Consider the following 19,375-nt stretch of genomic DNA (forward strand, 5'->3'; position numbering starts at 1 on the left):
CACCTAAAATAATGTGTGCTTACTAGCCTTCCTACCTCCCATCCTTATCACACCTACACTAGATTCATCACCTTCTAATTATATCACTCCCTTTGTTCAAAGGCCAAACACTGCCCAGCAAATAAAGCCCAAATTCATTTAAAGCTCTTTGGGACCTTATCTGATCTTCCTTCTGAGCCTTATCTCTCACTGCTCTTTCACAAATGCCTTCTACTTTAACCAATCTAGAACCTTCAACTTCCTGAATGTCCATGGCTATTTCCTACCATCACACTTTTGTTTAAATCATTAACTCAGCATTAGATGTCTGCTACTCTTTAAAGGATAGATAGCTATCTGTTACTTGTTCCAATTGCATTTCCTCCATGAAATGTTCCTTTATCATTTTCACTTGATCTCTCTCTTCTCTGAATTCATATAGTAGCCTTTTCTTTAAACATCTAATGGCTATTAAAAATAGCTGGCATATATATGAATGAATGAATGAAGCACTTAATAAGCATTTACTTGACTTTGCATATTTACTAGGTGCAAAGCACTGCCTTAAGTGCTGGAGATACAAGTAGAAAAAAAAAAGACTCTCCTCTCCATTCAAGGAGTTCCCATTCTAATGGGGAAGACAAAACATGGAAAGATGGAAAAGTCACATAATCCTTACTTGAGTAGACATCTTATTTCCTGCTACTAAACAACAAGTTCCTCCTGAGATTTATTTTACCCATTTTTTCTCATCCCCACCTCCATGTATTTCTTATCCACCCTCCCTACTACCACTATCATCTCCTCCCCAAGCACATACAAACAGCACCTAGTTAAGCACTCATTGAAAATTTGTTGAATGACTGAAAGTCTTTTTTTTTTTTTTTAGAACTGAAAGCTTTCATTACTTAGCATATCATGATGCTAGGTGTTCAGAGAATCTGTTCCCCTCTCTATTTGAGGAAAAATAACTGGTTTAAATTATAGAAGAATTAGACTTCACCTCTGCCCAAACTTGCTTTATTCTCAGAATGGGAATAAATCATTAATATTCCTTTCTCCTTGTTTCCAATGGGTTAGACTCTGGTAGAGGGTGGGGAAGGGAAGAGATTTTTAAGTTAAATGATAACTTTTGAAATAAAAAGTTTCTAGATTCCATTTGTGATCAGGGATGTTTGTGATGTTGTTCAGAACATTTGAATTTGGAGTCAGAAAAAATTTGATTCAAATTATGTGATCTTTGGTAAACCTAACTTGTCTCGGTCTAATTTTCTCCATCTGTAAATAGATGGTGTAGCATTTGCCTAGTGTAGTTGAAAGTCATCTTTGGAGATGTATTAGAGAGGCTGCTGAGATGATCAAATGAAATAATGAATATAAAACAATCCTTAGAACCCAACATATTTGCCTCTAGAGTTACACATACAAGATGCTGTGTAAGTGTTAGTTATAATCATTACTACAGTAATATTTGAACTGGTGGTAAACCATTAAGACTAGAAGAAGTGTCCTTCAAAATTCTACTTAGAACTTTTTTATCTGGGCAGCCAGGTGGTACACCAGGCCTAGACTCAAGAATACTCCAAATAGAGTCTCAAAGAGTTGGACATGACCGAAATAACTGAACAAGAACCTGATCATCTGAAACCACCACAAACCACAGAAGTCAAAATTCAGCGGCGTTATCTCCCCCAGCAGAGCCACTTTGCTTTGCCCAGAGCCACAGAGCCCAGAATTGCTTTGCAAAAAGTTCTAGCCAGTGATTTATTTAAAGATCATTTAAAGAACATTAGGCAGTGAGATCCAGCTAAGATGCTAAAACTCACTTTGTTGGCCAAAGTAACTATAACTTGGGCAATCACTTTCCAACTTTCTGTCTCCCCATATCCCAAGCACAGATTGCTCGTTTATTCTGACCCATTCAATCAGCCGTCTCCATTCTAAATCTGCCATGAAAAGTGCTGTGAAGGCTAGTGCTCTGAGACAGGGAGCTCCCATACATCTTGGAAATAGCTACTCGCCCATCGGCCTACACCAATTTCCACTAAACAAATCATTTTTCCTTTTTTTCATTTTATTCCCTGCATACCTCTAAAAGAATGACAAAGCTGTCAGAAATCTTCCTCGGCTAGGACATTCAGCATCCTGAAACTACTAGCCCATCTCAACCAGATTGCTGAGTTACAACTGTCTTGGTGCCAGATTTTGTTTCTATTGTCCTGTCAGCTCATTAGCAGCTCAAGGCAGAGCAGCTGGCTATGGGGGACAGCATAGAGTCATTCAAGTTTTTGGAGAGCAATACAAATCAATACTCTATTAGGTATGTGGTCTTATTGGTAAATGTAATTCCTCAAATGACATCAAAAGCGACCCATGCATACCTTTTCATTCTATGTGACTCTTACCTGTGTCTATTAGGACACCAAACTGCTGGGAGCCTTTCTCTGTGATGTTGCACGGATACCTGCAGAGCTTCCCATCAATCATTCAATAGTCATCAGTCAGTACGTATTTGTTGAGCACCTACTGTGACCCAGGCACTGTGTTGAATTCTAGGATAAAAAGGGCAAAAGATAGAAACTTACCTCGAGGACCCTGTAATCTTAAAGTAGGAGAAACTGCACAAACAGCTGTGTACAAATAAGTTATATATGGGAAAAATAGGAAAGAAACAACAGATATAAGGGTCTAGAATTAATGAGGATTGGGAAAGTCTACCTGTGAAAGGTGGAGTCTTAACTGGGGAATGAAGCCAATGAAACCAGTTATCCTTCCTTCTCACTCTATGGCCAACTAATTTTTTTCCCTTTCAAACTTTTCTCCAATGATCTTCTTGATGCCATTTCTCTCATGAAATTTCTAATTTGGAAAAAAAAGAGGAAACAGGCATTTATTAAGCCCCTACCATGTGCCTGGTACTATATTAAACATTTTACAAATATTATCTGATCAAGTCCTCACAACAACCTTGGCATATAATGTTATTATTATAATCCCCATTTTACAGTTGAGAAATGGGAGACAGACAGAGATTAAGTGACTTGCCTCGGGTCACACAGATATTAAGTTTCTAAAGCTGGATTTCATCTCAACTCTTCCTGATTCAAGGTAAGAGTTCCATCCACTGTGGCTCTTTTCAACAATGAGATGATTCAAACCAGTTCCAATTGTTTAGTAATGAAGAGAATCAGCTATATCCAGAGAGAGAACTATGGGAAATGAACGTGAACCACAAAATAGCATTTCCATTCTTTCCATTATTATTTGCTTGCATTTTTGTTTTACTTCTCAGGTTTTTTTTTAAATTTCTTTCTAAATCTGATTTTTCTTGTGCAGCGAGATAACTGTATAAATATGTGTATATATATATATATATATATTGGATTTAACATATACTTTAACATATTTAACATGTATTGGACTACCTGCCATCTAGGGGAGGGGATGGTTGGGGGGGAAAGAGGAAAAGTTGGAATAGAGGGTTTTGCAAGGGTCAGTGTTGAAAAATTATTCATGCATATGTTTTGTCAATAAAAAGCTATAATAAAAAAAGAGTTCTATCTACTGGGCCATCTAGCTGCCATTTAGAATGTGTGTAGCCTGTTCATTCCCAGGGCATACCTTTTCACTGCCCTATGAGTGATCTTCCCTTACATTTCTTCAAAGATTATGGAATTCCATTACTGACAGTCATATAGCATTTCGGGGGGGGGGGGGTGTAAAAGATGGGCTTTGGTTGGAGAAGCGTTGAGTTACTTAATTTTTTAAAATGTTGTAATTTCTCCTGATGGTCACCTCTATTCTCCCTCCTTTTTAATTCCAAGTCCAATTCATTGCCTGTGTATAGTTAGCATCTAAAATCTATATTCCATTGGATGAAATCTCTTAAGTGTCAATCTAACTATTAAACACAGTCTGTATCAGAGACCAATCAATAAATAGACATTCATGAAGTACCTATTATGTGCCAGATACTATGCTACATGCTAGGAAATACCAAAAGGACCAAAAGATAGCATTTCCTCTGCTGGCATGGTTTGTGACATCTTTGTGTCTTGTCAGCCTACGTAATTTTTAGGGAGGGAATCAGGGTCAAGTGCATGTCCACACAGCTAGCAAGTTATCTAAAGCCCCATGATACTAGGAGCAGTGCTCTATCCACTGTACCTCCTTACTACCTCATCCTAGTTAATTATTGTCCGTGTCCTTTTATTTAGTTTCCATAGAGGATTCACCCATGTAGGTAGCAGTCTTCCTCAAACCCTTTTTAGATCTCATGGAAACCATAAGAGTATTCAAACTATTCAATTAGTATTCTTCATGTTCCCCACATTGCTATCCTTTCTTTTCCAATCACACAGTTCCTACTGAGATCCCTTTTTAAATGTGTTGTTCAACCATTTCAGTCATCAGCTCCTCATGATTCCATTTGGGGTTTTCTTGGCAAAGATAATAGACTGGTTTGCCATTTCTTTCTCCAGCTCATTTTATGAATGAGGAAACTGCAAATAGGGTTAAGTGATTTGCCCAAAGTCACATAGCTAATAAGTGCCTGAAACCAGATTTGAACTCAAGAATAGAGTCTCCCTGACTCCAGACCCAGTGCTCTATTCACTCTGTCACCCCTTCTTGTATAGGAGTCACCATTTAAAATGTGCTATACCCTACCTATACCTACTAAGAATTATGAGTCACATACATGCAAATTCCAGAAGGGAATTGAACTAGAATAACTATGAGATTCATTGTTCTGAGCCCCACCTTCTTTCTAAACATAGCCTTTAATAGAAGCCAAACTTAATGGGCTTCATTTTACTTCAATGCCTATTAGCTCTCCCCATTTAGAAACACACTGCCATGGTCAGTAATGATGTCCCAACCCATTATGATTCCAATTGCATTTTTTATGCCGCCCATTTCTGTCTCACATTTTCCCCATTCTGTGCTGATTGTTGTATGTGATATAGAAAGAATACATGTCTGTGATTCAGGAGACCTGGACTCCGATCTCATCTTTGCCACTTCTAAGCTCTATAGTCTTAGAAAGTAAGTGTTCATAAAGAAGAAGAAATCCTACTTTTCTCAAATTCATGCAAAAAAGTATTTTCTTTCCATTTCCATTTTTAACCATTGCTTTAATATTGTAGGAATCTGTTGTTAAAGCAACATAGGAATCTTTACCAATCCAAATCACATCCCCTCTGTGCCTGGTATGGTTGGGTTGCTTGGTAGACAGTGCTGTGCTCAAAGTCATGAAAACACTAGTTCAAATCCTGCCTCAAAAACTTACTTTGTGACCCCAGGCAAGTCATTTAATATTTCTGCTTCAGTTTCTTCAATTACAAAATGAGAATAATAGTCATCTCAAAAGGGTCATGAAGATATAGTAGGATGATAAATGTAAAGTGCTTTGCAAACCTGAAAGTTCAATGTAAATGTTAGCTATTAAAAATCATTGTCTTCCAGAACTTCCATTATTTAGCATCCTATAGCAAAACTAATGTATAAGTCTCTCTCTGCTAATCATTGGGTAATAAGTCAACTTCCAATCACTAGATTCTTCATCAAAATCTTTTTAAAAAAGAAATCTAGTTAGATGGCAAAATGGAGAGAGTGCTGGACTGAAGTTAGGAAAAACAAAATTCAAATCTGGAATCAGATACTTAGTGTGTGACCCTGGTGAAAGCACTTACTCTCTCTCTGTCTCAGTTTCCCCATTTTTAAAATTGGGGTAATAGTATATTTCCATAAAAGGTAATATGTTAAGTGCTTTGACCATGTAAATGCCAACAAATGAGATAATTACTATAAAATATTTTGTAAACCTCAAGGTATCAGTTAATAAATGCCAGTTATTAGAATCAAATCAGATAACATATGTAAAGCACTTTGCAAACTACAAAGCATTATGTAAATGCTAATTATTATCATAATCATCATCATCATGATCCAAGTTCCATGCTGAAGCTCAAACTCCATTGTCAAAGCCTTCTCGTGGTATGATAGGATGCCAGACTAAGATGACAGGAACAAATAATGATGAATGTTGGAGGGGCTGTGGGAAAACTGGGACACTGATGCATTCTTGGTGGAGTTGTGAAAGAACCCAACCATTCTGGAGAGCAATCTGGAATTATGACTAAAAAGTTATCAAACTGTGCATACCCTTTGATCCAGCAGTGCTACTACTGGACTTATATCCCAAAGAAATACTAAAGAGGGGAAAGGGACCTGTATGTGCCGGAATGTTTGTGGCAGCCCTCTTTCGTAGTGGCTAGAAACTGGAAGATGAATGGATGACCATCAGTTGGAGAATGGTTGGATAAATTATGGTATTTGAATGTTATGGAATATTATTGTTCGGTAAGAAATGACCAGCAGGATGAATACAGAGAGGCTTGAAGAGACATCAACTGATGCTGAGTGAAATGAGCAGAACCAGGAGATCATTATACACTTCAACAACAATATTGTATGAAGATGTATTCTGATGGAAGTGGGTATCTTCAACATAGAGAAGAGCTAATTCAGTTCCAGTTGATCAATGATGGACAGAATCAGCTACACCCAAAGAAGGAGCAATGGGAAATGAATATAAACTGTTTGCATTTTTGTTTTTCTTCCCAGGTTATTTTTACTTTCTGAATCCAATTCTTCCTTTGCAACAAGAAATTCGGTTTTGACACATATATTATAACTAGGATATACTATAACATATTTAACATGTATGGGACTGCCTGCCATCTAGGGGAGGGGAGAGGGAAGGAAAGAAAAATTCAGGATAGAAGTGAGTACAAGGGATAATGTTGTAAAAAAATTACCCATGCATATGTACTGTTGAAAAAAAGTTATAATTATAAAATTAATAAAAAAGTATAAATTTAAAAATTTAAAAATAAAAAATAGGTATAACTGGTGAACTACTCAATTGTTTTGTTTTGTATTTACACACCCAAGCAAATAAAAAGAAAAAAATGATAGGATGCCAGAGGAAGACATTGTGTGGAGAATATAACCAGTGAAGACCTAATAATGTCACCATCAGAGTCCCCAAAGTAACTAAATTAAAATAAAATTTCATCTCCCATCTGAACCTCAACTTTCTCTGTAGTAAAATGACTAGGTTTGGACTGTAGTACTTTCCAGCCCTAAAAGTCCATCATTCACAAATGCCCATAATTTGTAGAATAGTTGAATAATTTATGGTAGGTGAATGTTATGGAATAGTATAGTTCTTCAGCAGGATGATTTCAGAGAAGCCTGGAGAGACTGACATGAACTGAAGCTAAGTGAAATGAGCAGAACCAAGAGATCATTGTACATGGCAACATCAATATTATATGACGATCAATTCTGACTGCCGTGGCTCTTTAACAGTGAGATGATTGAGGCCAGTTCCAATGACCTTGTGATGAAGAGAGCCATTTACACCCAGAGAGAGCACTATGGGAACAGAGTGTAGATCACAACATAACATTCTCACTCTTTTTGTTGTTGGTTGCTTGCATTTTGTTTTCTTTCTCACTCTATTTCCTGTTTGATCTGATTTTTCTTGTGTAGCAAGATAATTGTATAAATATGTATACATATATTGGATTTAACATTTATTTTTAACATGTTTAGCAAAAAAAAATCTATCATTCTCTTTCATATGAGTCTATTCTGTCTCTTATTTTTTTCTCTTCCTCTTACCATTGGATCTCACAAAAAAAGTATCGAGAAAATACCTACTATTCTCCTGTACTAAGAGCTATGGAAGATATAAAGAACTACAAGAAATGGTCCTTGCACTCATCAATTTCACAATTTAACTGGAAAAACACAAAATGTGTACATATAACTAATACAAGTTTGCAAGGATAAATGCTCCATTAGAAGTGGGTAGAAAATGAACATAAAAGTTCAGATGAGAGAGGGATACTTTCAAGTTCCCATGATTCCATAAAAAGTATTTCTCCATCTTCTGGTTAACAAAAACCTAATGTGGTGCTCTGCCAATAATAAGTATTTAATAAACTCTAAATATATATGACATGAATTTCTATCATTCAATATAGTTAAAGAAAGTAACAACTTAATTTTACATTTTTAAAAGTAGAAATGATTCTGTTTAGCATAAAAAGCCCAACTTCTTTCTCTGCACATTCCAGGCTTTCATTGCTGTTTATACCACATGGACTTAGAGCCCAAAGGAAGGTCTGAAAAACAGAGAGAATATTGGAAGAGAATAGTTCAGACCTTGTTTCTTTCCTTCTTCCCCAAAGTATGTAACAAAAAAATCGGATAACGGGGTTCTAGTAAGCCAAAAGAACCCCAGCAACTAAAGCAATCACAAAGATCTCTTTACACAATTAGATCTATGGGCAGTTTCCCTGACAAAGAGATATATGGGATAATGGAAATTTGATGTGTTTGGGGTCAAAGGGCCTATGTTTCAATCCAAAGTCTTTGCTATCTGTGTGACTTTGGTCAACTGAAAGACAAGGGGATTGGACTAAATCACCCCTGAGATCTCTTCCATGCCAGAACCTATGATACTAAATAAACATTAGTTTGTGTTAAGCAAAGATAACTTTAACCTATCAATTTTTTCCCTTATACAATATCTTTTTTTAGTCCAAAATGGAAACCATTTCCAAGATAACACCATTTACATATTTATCATCTGGTTCACCAAGAATAACATTGCCTCCAAACAGGGAAAATCTGGGTTTGTGAAGGAGGCAGACAATGAACTAAATATGTTTTGTTCATTTGTTGCACCTAGCAACCTCCCAGCAGCATTTCTTGACTTGTAGCTCTCTAAACTCAAAGAGGAATTAGGGTGGAGTGTTGGAAGAAAAGAGGAAATCTGACTTCAAAAGTCTTAGGGTCTCTGTTGGCAGGAGATAGAATAGGAATGATGCTTTCAGGAAAGTTTTCAATTTCATTTTTATGTGGGATCTGCACTTTCAAAGGCAGACATATAGAAGGAACAATGAACTGAGAAGCCTCTCTCTCTTTTTTGGAAATGGTACTTAGGAGGGGCTCTGAGAGTATGATGCTACAGCTAATACAGAGTCTGGAGGATTATAAAGAAGAAGAAATGACACTTTTTTCCTTAATCAGGCAAAAATAAATTCACTTTCCTTTCCTCTTCCTTCCTAATCATTAATAATGTGAAAATGTGTATGATTAGAACCCCAGGAGTCACAAAGTTTCCAGTGATAGACCTTGAGGTCCTGTACCAAGTTTGACTGGAAATCAGATCAAAAGTAATCCTGAAGTGGCATTTTAACCTAACTGTTGACAGATGGAGAATGGAAGCAGCGTAAATGCTCTCTTTTTGTGTCAGCACTATTAAAATGTCTGCCTGGTCCATGAAAGATGGAGATGAAAGCTCAGGCAGCCATTAGTAACTGTGCCTTGCCTCAACCAATAACTCATTCCCATGGTATTATGAAAATGGTTTCATTGCACTCGATTATTTTCCCCCCTCTGCAAAAATTACTGCTTATCAGCATCACAGAAATCAGGCTAAAAACCTCCCACCTTTTCCCCCATTCCGAGGCAGTCCCCTCCCGCTGGCCAGGAATGTAACCAAATGGAACATTTCATTATTCCGGTTTGCACGCCTCTTTGGAAGCTGAAACTGTTGTCTTGAGAAAGCCCTCTTGAGTGGCCCAGTGTTCAGTGTTTGGGTAATTTGATTGCTTCTTCTGTTTCCTCATACATGTCTGAATACTTAAAGAGGTGCTCAGAGTTCAGGCCTCTTGCTGGACCGAGAATTAAAAGGGTACTAGAGAGGAAGGAAGTTATTCAAAAGTAACATTTCCCTGTTCCTTAAAGGTACATTTTAAATACAAGTCATTCATGAACACTTGGCCACCAGTCAGATTCTCTAGGAGAGGAAAACAGAACCAGGTGTATTGAAAAGTTAGACACTGACAAATAATCCACAAGCTGCTAAGGTCTATTTGCCTACAACAGTGCATATGTGATTCCCATCAGCATGCCTGGGTTGAGTGGATGGTCATGGAGAAAGGGGATCCCACAGTGCAGTATTCCAAGAGCACCCCTCCACAAAACTGGGGACACTGTGTAAAATGTGCTAGTGCTCTATTAGCCACACGGATGGGAAATCTAGCCAGAGGAGCCTTCATTTGACAAATATAGAGAGAGTATTTATTTTGCTTCAGTACCACTGGGTAAAGACAGGGATGGTTACAAAAATGAATAAGGCAAAGTGCTTGATTTCATCTAGAACCATCTAGAGCAATGGTTATTCTAAATCTCTCTGTTTTATCATGGGCTCCGTTGAGTAGTCTGGCTGAAACCTATGAAATTCTCAGAATAATTTTCTTAAATACATGAAGTTATAAAGAAAACCAATTATAGTGAACACAATTATCAAATATAACAATCATATCATTATATGTCATAATATATGGTATGTATTATGTAATATATACTATATAAATAATTATAAAATAATATAATTTAAAAAAAACAAATGAAATTCATAGATCCCAAATTCAGAATCCCTAATCTAAAATGATTGCCTGTGTGGTGCTTCTGAGGAAATCCATATCTCTAAAAGACACATAGACTCATGGAGCTGGGAGAAAACTTAGTATCTTTGTAGTCCAACTCCTTCAGAAGATCTAGGAAAGTTAATTGACTTGCTCAAAATCACAAAGGTAGTATATGCTACAGATAAGAGTTGAACCTACCTCCTCTGACTCCCGAACCAGTGTTTTTTCAGTTTTTTTAAGACTCCCTTATGATATCAACCCAAAAGGCAATGGTAATTGTGAATACCTCCCATAATCACAATAAAAATTTACTTATTTTTATTTCTATATAATTTTATATGTAATTAAGAACCTATATTTATATAGATTTACACAATAACATTTTCTTCACAATGACCCTATATAGATCCCTGTATGTAGATAACTCAAGAGATTATTTTACCCATTTTACAGATGAGGAAATTTAGGCACAAAACAATTACTACATTTGTCTAGGGACAATATATATAGACTAAAGATTCAGTCACATTTTATGGTGCTGGCCTCCATGTGGGCAATGGTATTGATTCCTATTATTTGTGGAAGCCCCCACTGCCATTCTAACATTCTAACAACTTCGGCTCTGTGTACCAGCCATGCCAGTCGTGGTATCTCCATCACACATGAACTCACCATGCCTATGGGAGAGACTTTACGAAATCCATAGCCCGCTGCCCTTTATCCTTCCATCTCTCTACCAAGTCATGTTATATATATGAAATTGGAGCAAACTAAATGAAATAAATAGTCCAAACCACTTGCAAAAGAGTTTCATTTCAGCTTCCAGCCTCATTACATTTCCACTGGAAATCTGTTATCATCCATTGTGGTTTTAAATTTAGTCATCCAAACTCATTATTGACTAAAATATGGCAAGAAATGCCTTCAATTCGGGTGGGGGGAAGAGGAGGACATTACATATTTAGCAGAGAACTTGATTCATTCCAGGTTTGTTTTTATTATTTTTTATATAATAAAAAGCAAAGCAGAAATAAAGCACTTTTTGGATTGTGTCTCGCAGTGCAATCCTCAGTAAGTCACTTCATCTCTAGTTTTCTCATCTATAAAAGAGCTGATCTCTAAGGTCCTTTCTAGCTCTGACACCCTATATAATTCATGGTTTCATGAGTATTTTAAGTTTTTCCCCCTCATTTCCCTCCAATTTCCCTTCCTAGTTTCCTTTCCTCAGTGATAGCTTATTTTGATCTGTTGCTAGATCTGTGATGTCAAAAATGTGCTTCCCTGACTCCAATAATACAAATCTCAAGTCATCTAACCTCGTCCATCCTGTGTGATTCTTGTTCATATCCTCAAATGGGCACCTATCCCACCTGGGGGGAGGAGGACATCCTCTTAAAATGGACATTATTATATTATATTAGCATGCCATTATTAGGAGTACACTAGCATAGTGTCATATTGGTATACAAATATAAAATTTTATTAGCATAGCTGCTAATGGAGCATATGACCTTGCCATTATTTATCCCTCTTGCTCATCTTTTTTATAGCTACTGGATGGAAAACATTGAAGACTGTTAACAGTTTAAATGAACTCATTCTACTTTGGATTATATGGCTATGGAAAGGCAAAGGGAAGTGGAGAGTGGAGGCAATTGTCCAACAATTCAGGTCAATAACCTGTTATGGTGGAAAAGGCAGCTTATTTAGTCCCTGTTATCTCAGCATATCAAATTCACTTACTTAATCTCTCTACTCTTCCCTTCACTTTGCTCCTGGAGTCTTAATGGCTGACAGTTCCTTCAGTCCTTATTCTCACTACTTGCCCTTGGTTTTCATCTTTTTTTTCCCCCAATTTAATTGCCCTAACCTTGCTAAGAATAGCAAATTGAACAGCCATTTACCATAGCACGAATAGGCACAAGACCATGTTATGACTTCAAATAATATGTAAATAATATTTAAACAGTCTGTTCCATGGTCATTACTGTCTGCCTGCCAAAGTTCTTTTTGGAGGAGGGAGCTTTTCATTTTCCCCTTTTAACTAGCATTAAGAAATGAAAAAAAGCAATCCCCGCCCACAAGAGAGATTCTAATAAAATCACTGGGTATTAGCGATCTGGTTTAAAGTGCCAGGAATCCAGGGTAATTCTGATTTAGGACTGAAACTCTGCCCTGCACTTAGCCTGTTGTGTGTAGTTATTGCAATGGCTCACATTGCTTAGTAGGTCAGAACGCCCACTGTTATGAGACATCCTTCAGATAATGGACCATTTGAGGCATATTACCTACACTAGGTTATACAATGGCAGGAGGAGGGAGAGAAAGGAGGGAGAAAAGGAGGGAGGGAGAGAGGGAGTGCCACTAAACTCTGCCATACCTGGGAGTCTGCCTGATTAGGTGTTCCCACTGTGTTGATGCTATTTCACATGGGGAAATCTGAGGTCAGTGGGGCATAAGGAAGGGAATGAAAGGGAAAGAAAAGCAGAGAAATGGAATAAGCGGAGATAGAAAAGGAAAGGAAGAGTGGCTAAAGATAGAAATAAGGGTAGAAAAGCCAAAGAAGAGTAGGGAAAAGGTGAGAAAGGCAAGTGATATTAGAGACAGAGAGAGAAGTAGAAGAGACAAAGCAAATTGGCATGAAGGAGAAGGAAAGAATTGGGAATTGGATGAGAGAGAGAGAGAAAGAGGAGAGAGGAAGAAAGGAGAGGAGAGTATCACTACATATACATCTATCCCTTAAGTAAGTTTAGAAAGTATGTCTTCTTTCATATTATGATAATACCTGCTGAGTACCTATTCTTCAAGGAAATCAAAGTAATTTTCTATATTGCAGCCTAGTTATTTATTATTTACAAATGAATCCAGGATATTTCTAATTAGATGACTCATAGTCAATATGACTCCACCACACTACCTAAAAACAAAGGGGAAACCACATGGTCAATCAGTCAGTTACACATCCATAATTTTGGGTTCCTCTTGGACCTTTTGTAGCTTTATTATGAATAGCACAACAGTAAGACACACAAAAAGAAACATCAGAGAAAGAAAGGAGAAAGAGGGGAGAAAATATGGTACAATACCTGGCATGTTGTCATTGGTGCTTAACAGAAGTTTATCAATTGATTGCCACTTCCTATATGACCTGAGACAAATTGCTCAATTTATTAGCTCTCAGTTGCCTCATCTGTAAAATGAAGACATGGACCAGTTAATGGTCTCCAAGATCTTTTCCATTATTAAACTGATGATGGAAATTCTCCAAAAGATGCACAAAAAATGGATATTTTCTGAACACTCATTTATTGAAAAAAAGCTCATGATAGCACGACTTTCTAGATCAAAGGGAAACCAGGTTCATGTCAGATTTCCTTTGATAGGTTTCCCAGTGACAGAGAAGGAAGAAAATTTGAAGGGAAGAAAATACTCAGTTATAGATTGGGGTTTTTTGTGGGGAGGGTTGTTTGCTCGTTATTAAATCCTGCCTGAGCTAACCTTACAGGTAGGCAAAGGAAGGGGTCACCAATGTAATATGAACAAAGGTACTATTTATTATCCAAATGTATCTCCCCTATTGTAGTGCAATAGTGCCTAGAATTCCACAATTAGAGATACAATGTGATCTTTTTAAGTGGTTGATTATTTTTTTTTATCACAAAACTCATGGTAAAAGAAAAAATTCAGCATGCTCCCCTAGTATGTATATATTTATGTTAGCTGCATATACTACTGTACTATGAGTATTATTAACCATTACATTGTTTTATATCAGTTATACAAAAAATAAAAATCTTAAAAAGATGAGGTAAAATGGAAATATATTTTATTTTAGAATCAATAGAAAATCATTTGAGTATTCAGTAGGGGAGTAAAATGGTTATGTCTGCATATTAGAAAAATCATTTCAGCAGCTGTTTGGAGACACAAACATAGTACATAGTACAGACTTAAATGCTTCCTGATTGACTAACCAATTAGAGGCTACCTCAATAATCTGGCTGAGAGGTGATGAGATCCTGTGGTAGTTATTCTGTGAGTGCACAGAAGGAGAGAGGTGCTGTAGAGATAGAAAGGACAAAACCTGGCTACTATCCAAATGTGTGAATTAAGGGAGTAAGGAAAGAAAGTTTACACCCAGGTTGTGAACCAAAATGATAGGAAGAATGGTGATGTCTTCACCAATAATAGGGAACTTCAAAAGAGAAGTGAGATTAGGAGAGAAGGTGAAATGATTGCATCTGATACAGATCAAGATCCATCCATACCTGCTCATCCTGTGCTACAAGCTCTTGTCCCACTGAAATTGAAAGGTGTAAAGAAGAGTCCTTGTCACAACATGTTGCCAGTCTTCCTAGGGTGTCTACTTCCAAGGATCACCTGCTATAGATACAAAGTAATTGGAGGGTTAGGCTAGAGGTATGCTAAGGGACCAGAATGATACTTTTCCTCAACAGCCCTCTTGTGGGAACCAAGTTTTATGATTGCCTTGAGGGATCAGCGCCCAGTTCAGGAGGGGAGACTGGGATCCTGTGCATGGGGAGGGAGTCAATGAATATAGGGGCTAAGCACAGTTGTATTTTTCTAACAGACCAAACCCACACTTAGCAATCTCAGGGAAAGGAATATGCAACCCAGTGAGCTGATCATACTCCCTTAAAATTCAGATAATGGTGCTTCAGAAGACTATAGCTTTCACTTCAAAACTGATCTAGTAGTCTTGGAATCAAAAGACCTGAGTTAAAATCCCAGAATCTCTCCTTTTTAGCCACGAGATCTTTGTCAAATCATTTGACTAATCCTAAAGTTTCTTCATCTATGAAATGGAGATAATACTTGCTTATGGCATTTTTCTCAAAGAACTATTGTTAGGATCAAATGAGATCATAAACATAAAAGTCCTTTTTGAACTGCATTAATGAATTAATGTGTACATTAATGAACTAAATTATTAATGAATTAATGAATGAAAAAAAAATTAATGAATGTTATATATAGGAATGTACTACTATCATTCTTGTTATTATTCTTCCCCCCTGTAGTTTCTCTTTTAAAGTGCTTTTAAACTTTTAAACTCTTATAACTCCTGAGAAAACTAACAAATTAAGTCACTAACATCTTGATATGAATTTACTAACTAGATTGACTTGCTGGTCCCAAAATTCAATATTTTCTCTTTCTCCTCCAGATCATTTATTGCACAGACTGTTCCCACTCCCACTCACCCCCAACTCTTTAACTTATAGAATTCCTAGCATTCTTCAAGGCTCAATTAATAGATTATCTTCCTCTAGGAAGCTTTTCCACATGCCTGCATCTCAGTGGCCTCTTTCTCCTCAAATAATCATATAAATTTGTTTTTCCCCTGAGATAATTGGGGTTAAGTGACTTGCCCAGGGTCCCACAGCTAGGAAGTGTTAAGTGTCTGACACCAGATTTGAACTCGAGTCCTCCTGACTTCAGGGCTGGTGCTCTATCCACTGCGCCACCTAGCTGCTCCAATCATATAAGTTCTTATCTGTTTACATGCTGAAGACCATTCCCATGCTAGCTTTTAGAGGGTAGGTACTATCATAGATAGCTGTTTGTTTCCCTACTACTTCACACTTCTAGGTTGGTCTAGAACAGGAGTAGGGGATGTCCAGCCTGTGAGACAACTATGACCCTTAAAATCATTTGGTCTAGTTTTACCTAGCAGGAGATGATGAGCTTGAAGCTAGGTACAACCTCCCACTGCTTGAGGTTTTAAATCGACAACTTTGTATGACCTGTGGTTAATGTTATATATATCCAAATGGTCTTTGGCAGAAAAAAGGCTCCCTATTCCTGGTCTGGAAGGTCCAAAGTCAGTCAAAGCACTGGTTTGATTCAGAGTAAGGAACTAGGAAAGAGTAGAGGGAGATGCAAGTAAAAAGAAGGTGGGATGCCCCAAGAATAATTTTGCCAAAGGCCAGCCCAGTCAAACAGCAACCTCCCTTGAACCTCTCATCTCATTCTTAATTTCTGTTCCCTACATACCCACCCATAGTCTACTCTAGCTCAAACTTAGCAAGCACATCATGACTTTGTTTTTCTCTAGCACCTTCCTCACTCCCTGAGGATAGTGTGAGGGTTCCCATTTTACCAATAAGAAAACAGATTTGGAGATCTTATTCATGGCTTGCACACAAACCTAAAAAGTACCAGGAGTAGTATTCAAACTCAACTCTCCTGACTCTGAGTCCAGCATAGCTCTCAAGTAATGAGTCACAATACATGTAAATACATAAGGCCTAGGCTGAAGGGCTCTCTGCTGCTGTCAACCCCAGGACCTGTTCTCTTTCTAGAGAATCAACCTGACAACTGCCCTAGGAACTTAGGGAAACAATTAGGGAAATCAGTGCCCCTCCCATATGGCCTGGAGTTGGCCAGCCAGCTTGATTAGCATAATTACAATATGTTCATCCAACACTAGAATGAGAATTTAGGAGAGAAGTATTAGCATTTAGAAGCCAGCCAAACAACAGTTGGTCTTTGTAACTAGCCAAAAGTTTCCCTTTTAAGAGGTTTTCTTGACTAGTCCCAAAAAACATGGGGCTCCCAATAATTCTTCCAAGAGTGAAGCCTGGGTATTAGGAGAATCCTATCCTAAAATAGGTTTGCTGCTCTGGAATGAAAGATATTCCTTTTAATCACAACTGGAGATCAGGAATGTTCCCATTCACCCCTTCACTCTTCCTCATATTCCCCACTAAACTACAAGTTCGTACATTTGTCTTCAAGTGATACACTGAACTAGAAGTAAGACCTAGCTTTTCATCCTGGTTTTGTCACCGTTAGCTGAGGGACCTTAAGCAATCTCTTGGCTTTAGCTTCTACATTTATAAGTGGAAGATACTGCTACCACCTCCATCACAGGGTAATTGTGAGCATCAAACAAGATTATGAATGTCAAAGTGATTTCTAAAAAGTGAATTTTCAAAAATGCTGGGTAGCATTTTAAAACAAGTTATGCCTTTCCTCTTTATTATTTCATATTTCCTTATATATAGGTTGCTTTGTATAAATTTGTTTATATATTATTTCCCTCATTAGATTGTAAGTTTCTTGAGGTCAGGGATTGTCCTTGGCCTCTTTTTATATCCTAGCACTTTGCACAGGGTAAGTACTTAATGAATAACTACATTGATTGATTATTGATTGGTCTTGATTTGCCAATCCAAGAGACAATTAAAGACATTCTCTGCAAGTGCAATATCATCATCATTATTACCACCACCATATCATCAATCTAATAAGCACTTACTAAACACTATGGTATACAAAGTGCTATTGTAAATTGCTGGATCTAAAAGGACTAGAGCAAAAATGTTCTCTTCCATTTCTACTGAAGTGATCCTGCATGCAAGTCTTTTGCTCTTTTTTTATCACTCTTCTTCCTATGCCCCAAAGAGTTTCAATGACTCCCTATTAACTCTATGATCAAATATAAAGCCATCTGTTTAGCACTCAAAGCTCTGTACAACCTGATCTCTTTTCTACCTTTCCAGTCTTCTTGTACCTTACCTCCATATAATCTGAGATCTAACTACAATCACTTCCTACTTATAATTCTGCAAATATAACTGAAGAATATAACACTCCATCTCCCAACACAACTCTACATCTTTGCCCTGAATTTCCCAACACACATCTGGAATTCTCTGCCACATTGCTTCTTACTTCTAAGTTTTCTTGGTTTCCTTCAAGACTCAGCTCAAATTCAACTTTCCCTTAGAGGACAGATTCCTCAGATACTAATGCTTAAGATTAATTTCTGCCTACTCAGTATATGCAGATGAAGAGAGACTGGTGTTATGAATACAGCAACATCAAATCAGGGAGCATGTGTTTCTTGTTATTTTTCTTTTTCTTTTCTTTTTTTCTCCTTTTTTTCTTGTTATTTTTAAAGCCAATAGTGTGCCTTCCTTCTCCAACTTTAGAGCCTCAAACATTAAAGGAGAAAATAAGACAGAGGAAGGTCTCAGTCTCCAGGATTATATGGGCAACACAAAGCCAGTTAGTGACTTTATCATGATGTCAAGCCACAGAGTTCCTAGCTATGTCTGCTCTTGGATTCAAAAGACAAAGAGCACAGGTTATTTCACAGGCCATTGAGGTAATGTTCAATGACCCACTGAGATAATTCAATGATAGGATTGGCCAGAAAAAATGTAAAGAAGTATTCTTCCCCCTCTGTCACAGAATTACTATATGCTGTTCCTCTAACCAGAACTTTGACATAACTATGTAGTAAATTCTTAATCACAATCTGACTTTTCATTAGTCCTAGAGTTCTAGAAACAGATGCATCAAAATAATGCCAGGCTTTCAATCCACCTTTTATGTAGAGCAACCCAAAATTATCTCAAACTCAGCTCCATTTTGCTATTATGGGTAGCTAGGAGTGACCTCCTGTGTAGGATTTGTGTAGTATGAAAAAGAACAGCAGAATTTGAAAGCTAACCACTCTAACAGAACCTCATTGCCTCCTTAGTTGCCTTGAAAAAATTACTTAGACCTTGATGAGAAGTACTGAGTAAATCAAGTATGGATATGGAGTTTTCTTGAAGACTCTTTCTCCTGGGACACCAACCTGTGAGGAGGTAGCCAGAGGGGCCAAGTAACATCAGTGCTCTTTCCTTTTACGTTGGGCATATTGTGTACTCTTGCTGAACTAAATACTACCCATTGGTTGAGATCAGTCCCAAAGTATTAGGCAGAGTCCATAATAAACAAGCTTTTCTGAGACAACTCTGACATAACATTGCCCAAAAACTCTGCCCAGTCAAAATAGAAAAAGGCTTATAAGCTCAGAAGAGCAATTTATTTCTGCTTATTAGCTCTTAAGTACAATATTCTAT

General features: G+C 37.3%; 2 long non-coding RNA genes across 4 annotated transcripts in view; one reads left to right on the forward strand and one right to left on the reverse strand.

Moving 5' to 3' along the window:
• Window positions 1–19,375, reverse strand: part of LOC141554798 (uncharacterized) — a 139,933-nt gene that overhangs the window by 29,977 nt on the left and 90,581 nt on the right. For both annotated transcript variants that reach the window (XR_012485965.1, XR_012485964.1), the window contains exons 2-4: window positions 14,762–14,876; window positions 13,580–13,683; window positions 2,385–2,531 (exon numbers count right to left, since the gene is read on the reverse strand). This is a non-coding gene — a long non-coding RNA (uncharacterized LOC141554798). The remainder of the gene's footprint in view (window positions 1–2,384; window positions 2,532–13,579; window positions 13,684–14,761; window positions 14,877–19,375) is intronic.
• The window catches only part of LOC141554796 (uncharacterized), a 66,989-nt gene that overhangs the window by 7,476 nt on the left and 40,138 nt on the right, over window positions 1–19,375 (forward strand). The window contains exon 2 of one of the 2 annotated variants that reach the window (XR_012485962.1): window positions 12,044–12,164. The exons of the other annotated variant lie outside the window; for it this stretch is intronic. This is a non-coding gene — a long non-coding RNA (uncharacterized LOC141554796). The remainder of the gene's footprint in view (window positions 1–12,043; window positions 12,165–19,375) is intronic. 2 annotated transcript variants of the gene reach the window in all.

Source organism: Sminthopsis crassicaudata, chromosome 2 (assembly GCF_048593235.1).
Source record: "Sminthopsis crassicaudata isolate SCR6 chromosome 2, ASM4859323v1, whole genome shotgun sequence".
Taxonomy (NCBI): domain Eukaryota; kingdom Metazoa; phylum Chordata; class Mammalia; order Dasyuromorphia; family Dasyuridae; genus Sminthopsis; species Sminthopsis crassicaudata.